The 18,191-nt window shown below is 34.1% G+C and overlaps 1 protein-coding gene across 1 annotated transcript in view; it reads right to left on the reverse strand.

The window, feature by feature from the left end:
• Window positions 1–18,191, reverse strand: part of LOC137242853 (uncharacterized) — a 44,425-nt gene that overhangs the window by 19,234 nt on the left and 7,000 nt on the right. The window lies entirely within an intron of this gene.

Genomic DNA, 18,191 nt, shown 5'->3' on the forward strand with positions numbered 1-18,191 from the left:
TTCCTGGATCAGTGCTGACACTCTTAACTATCAAAAAGTTTCATAAATGATAGTTTACTGTAGATATCAGGTTGTATTCCGCCAAAAATGAAACAATGCTTTTTGCTTTTTTTTTTAATTTTGTACGTGATAAAAGCATACGTGTTTCTGATTTGTTAGAATAAATAGTGTTATAAGAATTCGAGTTCAGAATGTTCAATTTAAATTCTGAAAATAACGAAACAACAGAAGAGCGCTTTCCTCATGCGGAAACACATTTAAAAATGAATCACCACTAACCACTATTATTTTTGGAGCTTTTGGTATTTTTTAATATTATTTTCGATTTTTTTCTTTTAGCATGGAGCTTTGAAATGCTCTCTTTTTCATTTTTTAAACTTATTTTTTATATGGTTTTCGTCGGTTGAAAATGGCGGAATTTAAAAAATAACAAAACAACCGTGATAATCATTTGATTGTCATATGACAGTCAGTAGTGACAACATGATTAAATCGGATAAACTGTTCTCGCATACATAAAATTCCGTTGAGAATTATGTATCTGTCTCACATGCATAATGGTATCTGTTGTATGTTCTCTTGTTCTGTACCAGGTGTCCGAAGCTTCCCCAGTTTGAGTCCTTTTTCATGATTATAGGCTGTCGTCGGGAACATGCGGACCTGCGTGAACGAACAAAGGAACATACATAAATTTGAGTATCAATGTTTACGTCTTCGCAGGATCAGCATTGTTAATTACAAGTGTGAGTATATTAGTAAAACTGTCAGCGTTTCTTGTAGGGAAGTAGCCGGATAATTTTTTACCCACAAAAGTAGGTGGTTACACGAAATAACCACACAACAGCTGTTGTTTAGAAAAAGGCAAAACTGAAAAATAAAGAATTGTAAGCGCAAATAAGTAAATATAATAGTAAAAAAGTGTTGCCTCTTGCTATATATTATATATTTGTTTACATTATGTACTTTCACAGAATAAATTACAATATAGCTATGTAAAATTTTATGCATGTATGTACGTATATACACATCGTCTCGTTTATTCGTTAGCCTCGTATCTACGAGTCACACATTTTCGGTAAAGCCATGGCGGAACCATACAAGGTGGCAGCATGGTGACATACCTACAAACATAAATAAAAATTCTATGTACTTTGTTTTTGTAAATTCGATGGCCGAATGTCAAAATCGTACTGCGCCGGAAGTTGATGTATCAAATCAAATAAAAAAGTATATAATCAGCTGTCGCATGCTGCCACTTTGTATCGTTCCGCCATGGGTAAAGCGAAGAAAACCAACTTTTAAATTTCACCACGGACATTTGTAAGTTTTTCGGTGATGACAGCGTTACTACTTTGGCCAGAATCGCGAATAAAAGAACTGGTAACGATTTGCGGTTACATAATGTTCTGGGTACTATTTTACCGGTAACGCTCAGAATCGGCCCGCTAGTTGTAAATTTTAGATACACATCCATATATATATTTATTTGTAAGCAATATGACAGTGAAATTTTTATTCAAAAGGTTGACGACAATGAAGTAACTATACCATCTGGGGCCCGTGGGAAATTCATTTGATGTGGCCCTATCAATGAAAATCGTCAGTTTAATTTTAATAACAATTACACGTTGTATATGTGCAATTAATGGCCATAGGCCTCCTCTCTTAGGTAATAGAGAATGGTCTGAAGTCCATGCTAGCCCAATACGGAAACCTGAATGCATTTGGAATGAAATAAAAATAACAATAATTTCAATAAGATATTTATTAAGAAATATATTTTTTTCGAAATTTCTGTTCCGCAAAAGTGTCATAACATTATCAAAGTTTAAAGATCGGGCTATAAAATTTTCAATAGACAGAATAGCCAAGTTACATGACCTATCTTGTATCATAGAATTTCTTAAGTAAGTTTTTATCAATTTTAGTTCAGCACTACACCTTTTTCAGTTTAAGTTCAGTTCAATTGCAATTCAAGTCCAGAAATTCCAATTAAAATTCAGTAATTTACAATTCAAATTCAGAAAGTAACAATTGAAGTTCAGAAATTCCAATTTAAATTCAAAAAACTACATTTCAAGTTCAGAAAATAACAATATAAGTTCAGAAAGTTTGTCAGGAATTTTTTCTTTCATGCAGTGGAAATAAAAGTATGTAAGATGGTAAATGTTAGCGCTAATAGTTTGATAAAAGTATATGAAGGTCTAGATAAAGTCTACCTCCACCTGCCTCTCGCAACTCTGTGGAGGTCGCCGCCTTCCGTTGCTTCCAAACTGTGGTGTCGACTGAAGTACTTTCAAGGCCGGAGCGTCCTCTTGCACTTGTTGCAAAGAGTTATCCTTAGCTCGGGATGTACACGCCTTGGGGACGCTTTATCCGAGTCACCATTGTCAACGAAGCATCAACACTTCCGCAAATAATCAGCCCTATTCTTGAATCCATCGTATACTCGATTTTCGTAAATTCTACGAAAGTACGTTCACTGAATCCATCGTAAGTTCGAAATTCGTAGAAAGCCTTCACTGAACACACTCGAACTGTCAAATCGTAGAGTTTCGTACAAATTTTCTACGACACGTATCAGTTTGCGGGAAAAAGTAAAATCATTAAAAAATGAGAATAAAAAGGGATATTAAACAAATAAAATGTAAGTGTATTATTACAAGTTGTATTTATACTAATTAAATTACAATCTATTGTTATAATAGGTCAAAAATTGTTACCACTCGCCAACAATGTTCCCGCTTATTTGACCTATTGCAGCAGTAACCTGAAATGGCGCAAGGTTTTAAAAAGTGCCCAAAGGACGAGATTAACAAATTTTGGGAAAACATTGCAAAGGAGCTAAATAGTCTTGCGCCACCAACAAAAGATGCAACTACCTGGAAAAAAGTAATGCTTTTGTAATATGTATGCATGTATGCATATCGGCAACATAGCTTCACAGATTTGGAAGAAGGCTTAAAAGAATTAAATTAAATTACTAAAATATTTATTTTAATTTTTAAGCGTCTTATAATAATGACAATTATTACAAAAACTATAAAACATGATTACATCCTGAAACCTATATTTTTCGTAGAACTCCCTTTTTACGCTACGTTTCTCTTCGTTGGTCATATCTAAGTGTATCAATTGTGGATATATCCGCGTTTGGAAAATTAGTAAGGCATCTTTCAAAACTTTGGAAATGTGGTCTGACACATCGGAGAGTCAAAAACTTTTCCAACTCCGTACTGATAGCTACCTTCCGCAAAAAAACGTAATACCGATGCTAAGCGTATTATAGGACTCATTGAAGATGACCCACCGAACGGTGTACTTCCTTCATTTATTACACCGAGCACGTAGGTAAACGCAGTCTTGTTTAAGCGGAAAGTTTTTATAAAACTTAATTTTTTAAAACCTTAAAAAGTTCATTAAAACACGGATCCTTTCACTCACATAGCCTCTTCTAATTTCAAGACTCCTCGCAATTTTTAAATCACGCCTTTCTTGCTCATTATACCTTTCATGAAAATGAAATGGTATATTAATTTCGTCACGAAACCGAAAATTGTTAGTCCTTAAAGGAAAATAGATAGACTCACCATTAAGTATACCGAAATAATCAGGTTGAAGAGCTGAGTTGATTTAGCCATGTCCGTCTGTCCGTCTGTCTGTTTGTATGCAAACTAGTCCCTCAATTTTTGAGATATCTTGATAAAATTTGGTGAGCGGGTGTATTTGGGTGTCCGATTAGACATTTGTCGGAACCGACCGGATCGGACCACTATAGCATATATCCTCCATACAACCGATTTTTCATAAAAAGAGGATTTTTGTAATATCTTACCCAATTTAACAGATTGAAGCTTCAAACTTCACCATATACTTTCGTATATTGCACATATTGTTGCCTGAAAAAATTGATGAGATCGGTCGTATATAGTATATATCTCCCACAACCGATTGTTCAGATAAGGAACTTTTCGTAATTACTGCCCTATTTTAAGAGCTAGAGGCTTCAAATTTCAACGAATGCTTACGTATATAGCATATATTGTTGTCTGAAAAAATCATAAATATCGGTGGTATATATAGTATATATATGGTGGTATATAGTATATATATATAATATATATATATATATATTTTCGCAAATTTCAGCCCCATTTTAACAGCTAGAAGCTTCAAATTTCACCGAATACTTACCTATATAGCATATACTGTTGTCTGAAAAAATCATAGAGATCGGTTGTATATATAGTATATATCTCATACAACCGATTGTTCAGATAAGAAACTTTTCGCAATTTCTACCCCATTTTAACAGCTATAAGCTTCAAATTTCACCGATTGCTTACGTATATAGCATATATTGTTGTCTGAAAAAATCATAGAGATCGGTTGTATATATAGTATATCTCATACAACCGATTGTTCAGATAAGAAACTTTTCGCAATTTCTACCCCATTTTAACAGCTATAAGCTTCAAATTTCACCGATTGCTTACGTAAATAGCATATATTGTTGTCTGAAAAAATCATGGAGATCGGTTATATATATAGTATATATCTCATACAACCGATTGTTCAGATAAGAAACTTTGCGCAATTTCTTCCCCATTTTAACAGCTAGAAGCTTCAAATTTCACCAAATGCTTACGTGTATAGTACATATTGTTGTCTGAAAAAATCATTGAGATCGGTGGTATATATAGTATATATCTCATATAACCGATTGTTCAGATAAGAAACTTTGCGCAATTTCTGCCCCGTTTTAACAGCTAGAAGCATCAAATTTCACCAAATGCTTACGTATATAGCATATATAAAATCATAGAGATCAGTGGTACATATTTTATATACCCCATATAAACTGTATTTTTTTGCCCCTTTTTTACGGCTAGAAGCTTCAAAATTCAAAACATTTCATCAAATAGTTACGTTTACGTCATATATTGTTGAAATACGTGATTCGTAGTCATAGTTTTTACACGCAGACCACAAAAAACCTGAAACTTTGCATCCTCACACAAAGTACCTACCTATTTTTTATTTTATATTTATCTTAAAAATCGTTTAGGTATGTAGATCTGTTCACTAGATATTTCTTATCTTATACATCCGATTATTCGGAGATTACGAACGGGATAAGTTTACTGTTCAGCCCCATTCATGAAAGGTATGAAGTTCCGTCCTTACTTCTTTTATTCTAACAAAGCTGCAAATGATATGGAATCCATTTTAAGCAATGAACTTTTTTTTTAAATGATATAATGCAATTTTAAACTAAAATTTAAATTGAAACTTTTTATTTACCATCGCTCAGCTGACTTCGAATAACCAAAATTTGACATTTTATGTTGGCAGCACTTTTTTGACATGAGTTCAGTGATAGCAAATTCTTCGTATTCGTAGCGGAGGGTTGTATTCGTAGATTTTCTACGATGGATTCAAGAATAGGGCTGAATATATAGGTATTACATTACGTAGTATGAATTGGAATAAATTTTGAAAAATGGCACCCTACTTATAATTTTCTGAACTTTAGTTGTATTTTCCTGAACATGAATTGTAATTTTCTGAACTTAAATTGTAAGAAATAACAGTAATTCAGGAAAACTACAAGACATAAAATGATTTTTTATTATTAATAAGTCAGCGAGGTCTCTCATACACGACGATATTTCTATTTCGTCTCTGAAAGTGGGTCGAAAACTGAGAAAATCTCTGGCAAGTGATTCAGATATGTCGTTTTTAATATATCCCAACAAATTCTAAAGCTTTTTTAATAGGGGAAGGCTGCAAAAAACTGGAATTTGATACAATTTCATTCATTGCGCGATTTTAGTTGGTTTATAATGATGTACAATACTCGTTAAAATATGTTCACTTTGCACAAAATTTCCGGATCTTGGAGACGCTCATCTTCGCAAAACTAATCAAAATGGCGTTTTACCATCCTCTGGCGAGTTTTAGAAAATGCAGGGCTGATGGACCATTTTTCTGCTACACTATTCGCTTAAATTTTCAAATTCATGTCGATACCTTTCCAATCCTTCTAGACAAATTTCTAGCAGAATTTTTGCGTTAGCGCTTTTTGGACTTCAACAAAATGAATTTTTAAAGCAAAAACGATATTGTAACGAATTTAGCGAAATTCCGCTTATTCCAACCCTTCTGTTAACGTTCGAATCGCTAAACTGTTGAATAAATAACTCCAATATTCTGTATTGCAAAATGATCTTTATTAGACTACTTTCATAACACTTATACTTCACAACCAATAGCGTGCTTAAATCAAAATGAATACTGACTACTCAGCTTTCGCTGCATTTATACTCTCTGTTGCCTTGTCCAAATGTCTAGATGTTTCCTCTTCTAGAATCCTCTACCTGGTCATCAGCCCTACGCGCGTGTATTTTTAGTGTGTATATGTGAGTACTACTTCGGCTGATGATGAAAATTAATCAACATCCTATTGTTTAGTTTGGTTAAAATGCTTAACGTTTAACTTGAAATTGTATTATGGTCTTTAGTTGTCTCACTTTGGATTTTAAGCAGAACTTAGAAAATATAATTTTCAAATAAAATAAAATACTCAGGTACAATGTAAAAAATACTATTGAGCTCGCGGCCCTCTTGGGTTGGGGCCCGTGGCAATTTGCCAGCCCTGCCACGCTATTGTTACGCCACTGGTTGAAGACTAACATTCAAAACGGTTTGATTTATTAATGGTGTGAACTGGTGGCACATGTGAGCGTGTTTAAAGTAAATTACTTGCGAATTAGCGTTGACCCATCAGCGCGGTGACCATATTCTTTAACTTTGATCAAAAGAAGATAAACAATTTTAACCCTTCGTCTTACACATGAGTCCAGCCAGACCTTTTCCATTTTTAATCTCCAAAAAAGACCACTTTGGGTTAAGCTAGATGTTTGAAATTTTAGGTAGCTTCCGAAAATTTAATCATACTTCGATTTATAAAAAAAATCATCTTGATATCTGATATATATATCTAGTTGTGTAGATATGTTCATTAATACATCACATTCGTAACACATAGGTCTGGCTGGACCCACACACATTTCTATGTAATATTTTGCATGCAACCGCGCATAATGCATTTTTTCAGTGTCAAGGCAACCTTTGCTTTTTGTCATGGCAAGAGTTGATATTCTTTTTAGTTCATATTTTTGAATTTGGTCGGTCGAAAAAGAGTTGTTTTCTTGTTTATAACACTCGACCGCATAGAAGAAACTTTGACAGTGAATTTTATGAACGTATAGCAGATGCTTTAGTTAACGATTTGGAACGTGAAAGGGCTGCTGAAGAACTTGAAGATAAACTTCAACCGATAAACCTACCTGATGTTTACAATGACATCGAGGATTTGGATTGTATTGCTGGCAATGAAGCTTCAGACATCGATAACGACCCAATAATCCAACCACATTAATTATCCTTTGATGATGATGATGACGCTGATGATGATGGTGATGATGAGTTCGTAGAAACAATGGAAGGACATAATTCGAATGACTTTTTGTATGGTAAAGATGGCACAAGATGGAGCAAAAATGCACCAAGCGCAGTTCGTTTTCGAGCACACAATATCATGCGATTTCGTGCAGGACCAAAAGAAAATAATTCCATTGCGATCGAGCTATTCAAAAAATGTTTTACTCAAAACATTTCTTTTATTATTATAAAAGAAACAAATCGTTACGCCAAAGACATAACTGAGAAGCGGAATAAGGCCAACCCTGACAAGCAACAAAAAACTTGGAAAGATATGACTGAAGCTGAATTGGATGCCTTCTTGGGCGTTCTTTTTGCAGCTGATGTTACACACAATAATATGCAAAAAGCAGATGTTTTGTGGCGTACGGATAACCTACCAATCTTTAGAGCTGCCATGTCCATCGCTTCGTTGCCCTGGCTCGTCATATCCGGTTTGACGACAGTCGTACTCGTGAACATCGTCAACAGTTGGACAAAGCGGCACCAATTCGTGATATTTGGAATTTTCTAAACCAAAATCTGGCAAATAACTACGAACCTCATGAGGCAATTGTAGTTGATGAGCAGTTATTTCCATATCGAGGAAAAACCAAATTCACCTAATACATACCTTCAAAGCCAGCGAAATATGGCATCAAAGTTTGGTGGGCATGTGATTCCAAAACTAAATACCCATTACAAGGAAAATTGTATACAGGACGAAATGAAGGCGAGGAAAGAGAAGTAAATCAAGGTGAAAATGTACTGTTACAGCTCGCTAAGCCGTACTCTAACACCGGGCGCACAGTTGTTGCAGGTAATTTCTTTACAACCGTGTAGGGTGCAAAGCGTCTCGCCAAAATTGGTATGGCTTTCGTTGGCACTATTCGGGCCAATAAGAGATGTATTCCCAGCGAATTCAAAAAAGTCCTGCTCGTCTCATTCTTTCATCTTGTTTCGGATTTCACGACAATTTGGTATCAATTTGCAGTTATGTGCCGAAAAAGAACAAAGTAGTCAATTTGATTTCCACCGTACATTACACAAAAGAGTGTTTTGATGAAGCAAAAAAACCTGAAGCAATATTGTTTTATAATAAAAATAAAGTTGGTGTCGATTGTATGGACCAGATGGTAACGCATTTTACTACGAAACGTTCAACAACCTTTTTTGTAATATGCTGGATGTTATGGGACTGGCATCTTACTGCATTTTCAAGGAAAAATACCAAAAAAAATGACGCTCGACGCAACTTCCTATGGACACTTGGTAGTTCGTTGGTTCTACCAAACGTTGAAGAAAGAATGAACAACGTTCATATCTCCAAACAATTTAGCACGCGGACAGCTATAGAGGCCTTCTTAGAAAAACAAATAAACATAAGTATTTCTAAATTTGTAAAACTTTTTATAATTTTTATTGCAATTTCTTTGGTTTCTCATTTTTTCTACCTTTTTTAGAAACCCCTCTTAAATCCTACAAAAAGCGTCGCAGATACATTAGCTACAAAGAAATATTGTCAACTGTGTGCAGAATCAGATGCAAAGATCCGGAGAAAGACCCGATTCTTTTGCTCGAAATGTGCAGAGCCGGTTTGTCAGTAACATTCAAAAATCGACTACGTTTGCTTCTGTTGTATTCCGCAAGAATAATAAAGTGTTTTGGTAATTATTTGTCAATATCTCCCAATGTATTTAGAGAATATAATTGATATTTTTCTTTACTTATTTTTCAAAATAAAAATAAGTAATTTAATAAATATGTAAATAACATACAATTAAAAGGTTCAAAAAAAAAAATGTTGCATATCACTCCTATATTTCAACGTAAATGCATACAATTTGTATGTGGGTCCAGCCAGACTCATGTGTACCTAATGTGATTATCGAAAAATGTATCTGACGAAGAGTTAAACAATTTCTTTAAAATTTTAACAAGGGTATGCTAAACACTTACCAGATATAAAATTATAGTGGAAGATCGTAATTACCGAACAATTACTCAAAATTGGAAACTTTGCGTCACCATTATAATTTTGTTTCTGATAATCTGTTAACCATACCTATTATTATAATTTCAAAATCAAAATCCATCATCTATGCTCAAGCACACATCTTCTTTGGCGTTATAATCCATTTATATAACGGAAGTGTTTAAAACTGTTTTGCTTCTTTTTATTTTCTCCTTTTGTAGTATTCTTTCGTTGCTGTTAACTATGTGTAAAGATTAAAGTTCAATGGCAAGTAATTTGAAAATTAATCATAACATTCCCGCTCTGCGTTTGATTTACTGAGGACCTCGATCCTGGCGCTCCTGTTTTTGTAATAGGTGTTTTATACCCTTTTGTCTCTGAAATATGTACCTTTAAAATTTCACCCCTCTAATTTTCTACGGCGTTAGATCTGAATCAACCGAATGATTCAAATTCTCGTATGATTTTTTTATTTTATCTTGACTTAGTAGGTGGGGCTGTTGGAGTTCGAGTATCCTTCTGTTGCATTTTCACGGTGCTCTGAACTAAGTCAAAAGTTTCTAGTTTGTAGCTAAATGAAGAAGTTACTCAAAAATCGATCACAAGATTCCACATGGGCTAACAAAATTTTCTGAATAGCCAATTCCTTTATCCTAAATATTACAACTTAATTAATCCCGCAGTTATCTTCAAAGAGTCAGTTCTAAAGGTTGTGGAAAAGTTACCTTAAACTCGAAATCTTAATTTCCAAATTTGGACGATTTTTTAAAGATAACGATCCCTGCGCCACCTAGTGAACTTTTTTCCCCCTCATGCTTGCATTGCCATTGAGTTCCACGGTTCTAAATGCATTTTCTAAATACTTATATATTTATCGGTCGCTACAACACTGTCCAATATACTTTATACTAAATATAAAAATTTATTGGGGCCCTAAGCTCTTTCCAAAGTTTCAGGTTTCTAAGTTAAGGGCAAGTTCCTTAAAATTCAAAAGCAAAACATTTTAAATTCGGGCCATTTTGTTTTATAATTTAACGATCCCTGAGCCATCTAGCGAAAATATGTTCCCTCTTGTTGCATTGTCATCTGAAGGTTTTTAAGTATGCTCCAAGTTTCAAGAGTCTAGTTCCACGGGAAATTACTCAAAATATCTTGCAAGTTACACCAATTTTGCACTGATATTCGCAGACAAACATGAAACTAAACTAATGTAAAGGAAGTAAATAAGACACATGACCAATTCACAAGAGTGTCGTATATATGTTAAATTTTAAGACTTGAGTTTTTACATGGTTTCCAATTTGATTAAAGGGCCAATTAATGGAGACTTATCCATAACCAGATACAACAGCTGATCGAACCAATCTTATGGAAATCAATGTAATCGATTAATGGTTCCAAACCATAACGCTAACGCCATAACCATACCATAGCCAACCAATTGGTTTTGGTTTTTCGCCATATCCATAACATAAAAATATTTGAGTTGGAAAATTTATTAACTTTTTGTAGATTTTATTTATTGTTTTGGAAATGTTTTGACTAAGAGACTTATTTATTGTGGTTTATGTTTGTAATTTTTTGCGTTTTCTTTATTTTTATGAAACTTTCACGATTTTTAGGTTAAGGCACCAATAACTAATGCCAATTTGATATGGATAAGTAAAATATGGTTACGATTATGGCTTTAGTGTTAAGGAAGTTTAACTGGCCCTTAAGAGACCAATTAATGGTGACTTATTCATAACCAGATAAAACAGCTGATCGAACCAAACTTATGAAAATCAATGTAGTCGATTAATGGTGCCATACCATAACGTTAAAGCCATAACCATATCAGCCAACCAATTGGTTTTTGAGTTTTCGCAATATCCATAACCGAAAAATGTTTGAGTTGGTGAATTTATTAACTTTTTATATATTTTATTTATTGTTTTGGATACGTTTTGACTAAGACACTTATTTTTTGTGGTATATGTTTGTAATTTTTTGCGTTTTCCTCATTTTTATGAAAATGGCGCTGATTAAGGTTATGACACCATCAATCGATCAAAATGGAGATGGTTATGGATATGGGTATGCTTACGACTATGGCGGAAGGAAGTTTAATTTGCCCTTAAAACATAGCACATACGGCGAATAGAAAACCTTGTGAATTACCTAATAGATCAACACTTATACCAATTTCATACACACTTAATGCAGTCATTATTTTGTTTAATAAAATAGTTAAATTTTCCTATTCGCACAGTGCCACTTGTTTCATTAGCGAACATCTGTCAGCAGCCTCAAAAAACACGTAGAAATAGCTCCTACGTCAACACCGACACTCCCAATCCTACGGCTTTGCTACGGGCTGTTGGTCTCCCAACCACTTAACTGGTGATATCCGCTGTCATTTTGGCCTTTATCCTACCGCCGATGAGCTTGTGTACAACTTTTGCGATCCCAATTTTCTGTACTGTTCACATCGAACTTAGGCCGCCTCAGTTGCTCGAATATTCCTGCGATTGTTGTATGAGATGATTTTTGCAAAGTGTAGTTACGAACTAAATCTTAACCAACGGATGGTCACCGTGACGTTAATGATCAAACTGTCTTTAAAGGTAAGCAAACTATGAATGAAGTCATATATATGTATGTAGGCATGTGTGTTAATATTTATATCGAATAACGACTGTGAAGCCTAATATAATAGCTTTCTTACCATAAGTCCCTTATCCTAAGTAAAACGAGCGAAGCTTTTAGAGGTGATAAATGGAGCATCTAAAAATGATTTCCTATCAAGGACGTCCACATTATGAGTCCTCTAGCTGAATGTAATGCTAAGCTCTTGCTCTTTATTACGCTATTTGAGCCTATCGCTCAGTTTTCAGTTTAAAATTTACATAAATGTACCTAAGACTGACATAAATACCCCTGCGCCCCCAAACAGCATTTTCTTCGCCCTCGATTTGAAAGATACAATGCTGACCTCCGTAGGTCGAGATTCGGAAAATATCTTTCATTGCCATAGGTATGTACTCGGATTGTCCTCTGACTTCATCGCACATGCGAACCATATAATTTCCTTTGTTGTTGTAGAAATCAGTTCCCTAAATTCCAACTGTGTGCATTTGGCTTTGTATGTAGGTCAATGTCAATAGGGATTATAAATACGTTACATTTAATTGACGAATATATGTATGTAGTATATTAAATGACTATATGTGTATATTAATTATCTTCCCACATACTATATTCTTGTTAGTAGATAGGTAAGTATGTTAGTAATGCATATATGTACATATGTAATTTAAATTAATTTTGTGAAAATGTGCAGTCTTGACTTGAAAATACTCCTACACATAGATGAATGAAGGTATGCGTGACAAAAGGGAGCCTAAATATTTTATTCAGATTTTATTAGCATATTGATGAGCTTCAGCTACGATAGAGGTATGCCAGTAGTATTATATAGCATGGTCCTTAGGCCCAGAACGGCAAGTGATATTTTTATACTCAGTGTGCTTTATATATATTAACTTTGATTGGATAACGGTTGGTTGTACAGGTATAAAGGAATCGAGATAGATATAGACTTCCATATATCAAAATCATCAGCATCGAAAAAAAACTTCATTGAGCCATGTCCGTCCGTCTGTCCGTTAACACGATAACTAGAGTAAATATTGAGATATCTTCACCAAATTTGGTGCACGAGCTTATCTGGACCCAGAATAGATTGGTATTGAAAATGAGCGAAATCGGATAATAACCACACCCACTTTTTATATATACATATAACATTTTGGAAAGCACTAAAAACCTGATTATTTAGTAAATAATACACCTAGAATGTTGAAATTTGACGTGTGAACTGATACTGAGACTCTTGATAAAAATTTGAAAAAACGGGCGTGGTACCGCCCACTTGTGATAAAATCAATTTTAAAAATATTATTAATCATAAATCAAAAATCGTTAAACCTATCGTAACAAAATTCGGCCTTTTCTGTAAGGAATGCTTTGAAGAAAAATTAACGAATTCGGTTAAAGACCACGCCCACTTTTATATAAATGATTTTTAAAAGGGTCGTGGACGAATAAAAATAAGCTATAACTTTGCAAAAAAGAGCTTTATATCAATGGTATTTCATTTCCCAAGTTGATTTATAACAATAAATAGGAAAAACTTCAAATTTTAAAAAATGGGCGTGACACCGCCCCTTTTATGACTAAGCAATTTTCGTCGTTTCGGGAGCCCTAACTAGAAGAATTAACGGATCGTAATAAAATTGGGTACACAACAAATTTTCCCTATAGCAAGAAATATTTCTAGAAAAAATGGACGAGATCGGTTAAAGACCACGCCCACTTTTATATAAAAGATTTTAAAAAGGGTAGTAGACGAAAATAATAAGCTATATCTTAGCGAAAAAGAGCTTTGTATCAATAGAATTTTACTTTCTAAATTGAATTATAACATTAAATTGGAAAACACTAAAATTTTTGAAAATGGGTGTGGCACCGCCCCTTTTATGACTAAGTAATCTTCTATGTTTCGGGAGCCATAACTCGAAGAAAAATTAACACGTAATGAAATTGTGTACACATATTTTCCTTATAGCAGAAAATATTTCTAGTAAAAATGGACGGAATCGGTTAAAAACCACGACAACTTAGATATAAAACAAGTTTAAAAGGATCGTAGACTAGAACAATAAGCTATAACTTAGTAAAAAATAGTTTTGAATCAAGTTTTATTGTAAGAGGGAATGGCGAGACATTTTTTTTAAACGGGCGGTGCTACGTGTTATGTAGAAAACTAATATATCTGAAATCAAATGTACAATTAAAGGTCACGCCGAGTATATAATGTTCGGTGACACTCGAACTTAGACACCTTTACTTGTTTAAAGTTAATTTTAAGATTTGTCAAACTTGTATCAGTTTAACCCCCAATAGGAAGCTTACTCTGACTTCATAAGATATCTTGGCGTCCTGCAAGCGGGCTTTAGTCATGTCAGATATTGTAAGAGTTATAGCTATTAAAATATATTTTAAAAAAGTGTCTATTTCTAGAGTCGTCGATCCCCTGCCGAAAAAACTATGTCAGACTCTTAGCTATCTGCGTGCAAAATTTATGCCAAAACATTCGACCAGTTCTGGCTTGATACAGTAATAAGACAAACATATGGATATACAAATCTTTCTTTCGCCTGGAGGGAGTCCTCTTGTCTACCTTTTTCTTATACTATACCTGTTAGTTTATATCTAAATCCACTACCTGTACCCAGGCCCGCAGAGAGGGGTGGGGCAATGCGGGGATTACCCCCGGGCCCAGGGTTTCTGAGGATATCGGTACCGTGAATAATGAGTTTTTATGATCCACAGTGTTTCGTGTAGAACAAGCTAGCTGGACAAAATTATTTTATGAGATTTTCCGTTCCATATGCAGTCATTTATTACAACTACGTCATTTTTTTCAGCCATATGTTCTTTTTTTTATTTTTTTCCAAAATTTTACTTCATATGCATACATTTGCTTATTTTATATACAGTAACTCATGTGAATAAGTGACATAGATCCAAAAATATGTAAAGGAATCAAGAATATTACTTTATTGTACTTAAATTGAATGGACTACAAATCTCAATACTCTAAAAAATTCTAAAAATTCGGAAAAAAATTAAAATTTTTTATGAAAATTCGTCGAATTTTTCAACCATTTTTTAAATATAATTTAGTTTTTGTTATAGATTGTGACAAATTTTCTTATGGGAAATTAGTTAAAATAAATTTGCGAAAGCGAAAATTGTAAGAATTGTCCAAAAAGGGGTGTCTACTTATTTATGTGAGTGACTGTACATATGTCCATACATGTTTTGTATTTATTTGAGTATTTATCCTGGCACTACAATTTTTACACAATTATTTTATAGTACCAGTCAGGAATGTAAAAGTGAATTACAATAATAATAATAACAATGTAAATAATTAAATTAATTATGTGAAAATTACTTATTACAAAAACTTAAAAGTAAAGTATCGTACAAAGTAGAAAAGACAACAGATTTATATTAAATAAAACCTGATCCAACAAATAGTTATAGGGTAGGTTATCTTTTATTTGTTTAGAAAAAATAAATTTAATTGGACGACAATACATGGTAGAAGAAGGTCGAGGATTCTGCAAAACAATGTTACCTTTTTCATCCTGTAATTGAAGAGAAACGAAAGAAAATATAAACAAAAACTCATCAGTGTCAGAACTGCATGTAAACTTTTGCTTATATGTACTATGGTCAGAGCTTCGATCGCAACCCCACTTGCTGATTAAAGTATACGTCAAGTTTGTAGGTAATAAACTAACAAAAACTTCTTGATTTGCTAAAACTAAATGCTCAACAGTTTTATCCAATACGGACTGGACTTTAATTTCCCCACGTGTTTCACCCACATTAATTTCATTTGGATAGCATTCTGCCTTAGCTTTTCTTAGACTATAAAATGATGGATAAACTTTATGGCCTGCCTTGATGTTCCACTTCCGAGTCGTTTTGTACCTATGAGTCGTCGACTTGCTATCTACGTAGTATGCTAAAGCTTCTACATTGCTCAAGCATATTGCATCTGGCTCACATGTCATCTTTTTTCCGGATATTTGAGTGTTCCTGTGATTTTTTTATAATGTTAGCAACATTTCTGTTGCCGGACATACGCGTTGAGACTTCTGCCGCATAAAGTAATTTACCAGGACTTCTAGATTGTAAGAGGTCATCCACTCGACGCCGTTTGGTTTTTTCACTGTAGCTAACAAAGTCCTTCTTTCGTCTTCCGGGGCCAAGGTTACCTGAAGAAGTGGTTGGCTGGTCTGATAGCAACATTTAGAACACCGTTATTGTAAATGTGAAGTCTGGACCCGAAAGTCACTCCGAGTTTTTATTCAAAAATCGCTCCTTATGTCTTCCAGAAGTGTTCCACTTTTGATCCAGCTTCGACGAATATGCCGATATTTGTAAGCTTAAACTTTTTATCGAATACTCGGCTGCTTCGCTTAAATCGTACTTAAGTACAACAAAACTCAATAATTCGTTATATCTGATTTCCTTCGAATGTTGAACCCAAATGTCAAAAAACTCCGTTCTTGGTACGGTTATAACTAAACTGCTTTGTGTTGTTGATTTTCCGACAGGGTGAATAGTTGATGATTGTTGTGCTGCCATCTTAAGTGTTGTTGATCGTTCTGATTTGTTTTCAGTTGTGCAGTATTTATACTACATTCAGGTATTGGCGTAGATGCTAACAAATGGGGTTGTTTTGTGTAGCCTTCCAGTGTGGTTATACCTGCATTAGGATTGCTTTGTATGTACCTGTTTTTATGCCTTGGTGACTGGTGCGGTAGGTTGTGGAAGGTTGAAGTCAGTGATCTTCGCCTTTTTGCTTTTGGTGTGCTCTTGTTGACCTTTTGTGTGTTTTTATGGCTACGTGTTTGTCCCCTGTACCTGGGAATTGGGTTTGTCGTGTGTAGATCAGCTTTAAAGGTTCAAATATCTCGTCGGAGCTGGTACGTACATACATCCTATTTTATATGTAGAGATAACTAAATCTACAAAAAAAAAATTTAAAATAGATGTGCAAAGAATTCGCAATGGTTTTTTCTTTCGGCTATTAGAGAATACTTGCGGCTATAACATATGTAAAATTTAGCCCTGATGTCCGCGGATGTATGTAACTTTTTTGTTCCTAAATTTAAAAATATATAGAGAAAAAATACCTTTTCTTCTTAATAACGGAATGTTAAATATATTGAAAATACTCTAATTGTGAAAGAATTACTATTAAAAAATTTTACTTTCCTTCGAGCTTAGAATCCATCAAAAAAATTATATAAAAGTGTTCACTTAAAAGAAATATGAAGCTCAATATTCAACAAGAATTTTGCAAATTAATCAATGCATTTTACGGCCACTCCTGTACTTCAATTACTCAATATATATGAGCAGAAATATCAAAAAAAGCAAAAATCCCGTTATTTTGTTTGTTTTCTTTCATTTCTCATTACACTTTTCTTGGAATAAGAACTTCGTTTTTGTCCAGCTAGCTTGTTCTACACGAAACACTGTGCGATCTGAAGAAGTCAACGAAATAATTCGTCGAGAATCTTGCCAAATGGGAAAAAGTGGAGCGTGACTGCTTGGTGTGGAGTGCCAGTAGCAATGCTTTTTATTGCCTACCATGTCGTCTGTTAAGCACCAATACTTTAAATCGACGTAAAATTTGTTGTCCTGGCGGATATTCGAAATTCCAGGTGTGGAAGAAGCTATACGATAAACTGCCAGCACACGAAAATACTCAAGATCACATTAAATGTTATATTCAATTGCGATCTTTACAAAATGTTATTCAAAAGGAGGCCACAATTGATACACTTATCACTGAAACTCAAAAGTGGAAAGAAATTTTATATAGAATTTTGGACACTATTTTATTTTTGGGTGAATGAGGCCAAGTATATATCATGGTGAATGAAACAATGGAAATTTTTTGGGCATCTTAGAACTCATAAGCCATTATGATCCGATACTTAGAGATCATTTGGAGAAAGTTAGGATTTCACAACAGCAGCACAAACGTTTACAAGTTCACTATCTTGCAAAACACGTGAAGGAATCTATATTAGATCAAGGCAAGAAAACCAAGTATTTTGCTACTATCGTTGATGTTACTTACGCCTGATGCTTTTCA

This window comes from Eurosta solidaginis, chromosome 2 (genome assembly GCF_040869045.1).
Source record: "Eurosta solidaginis isolate ZX-2024a chromosome 2, ASM4086904v1, whole genome shotgun sequence".
NCBI classification, from domain to species: Eukaryota; Metazoa; Arthropoda; class Insecta; order Diptera; family Tephritidae; genus Eurosta; species Eurosta solidaginis.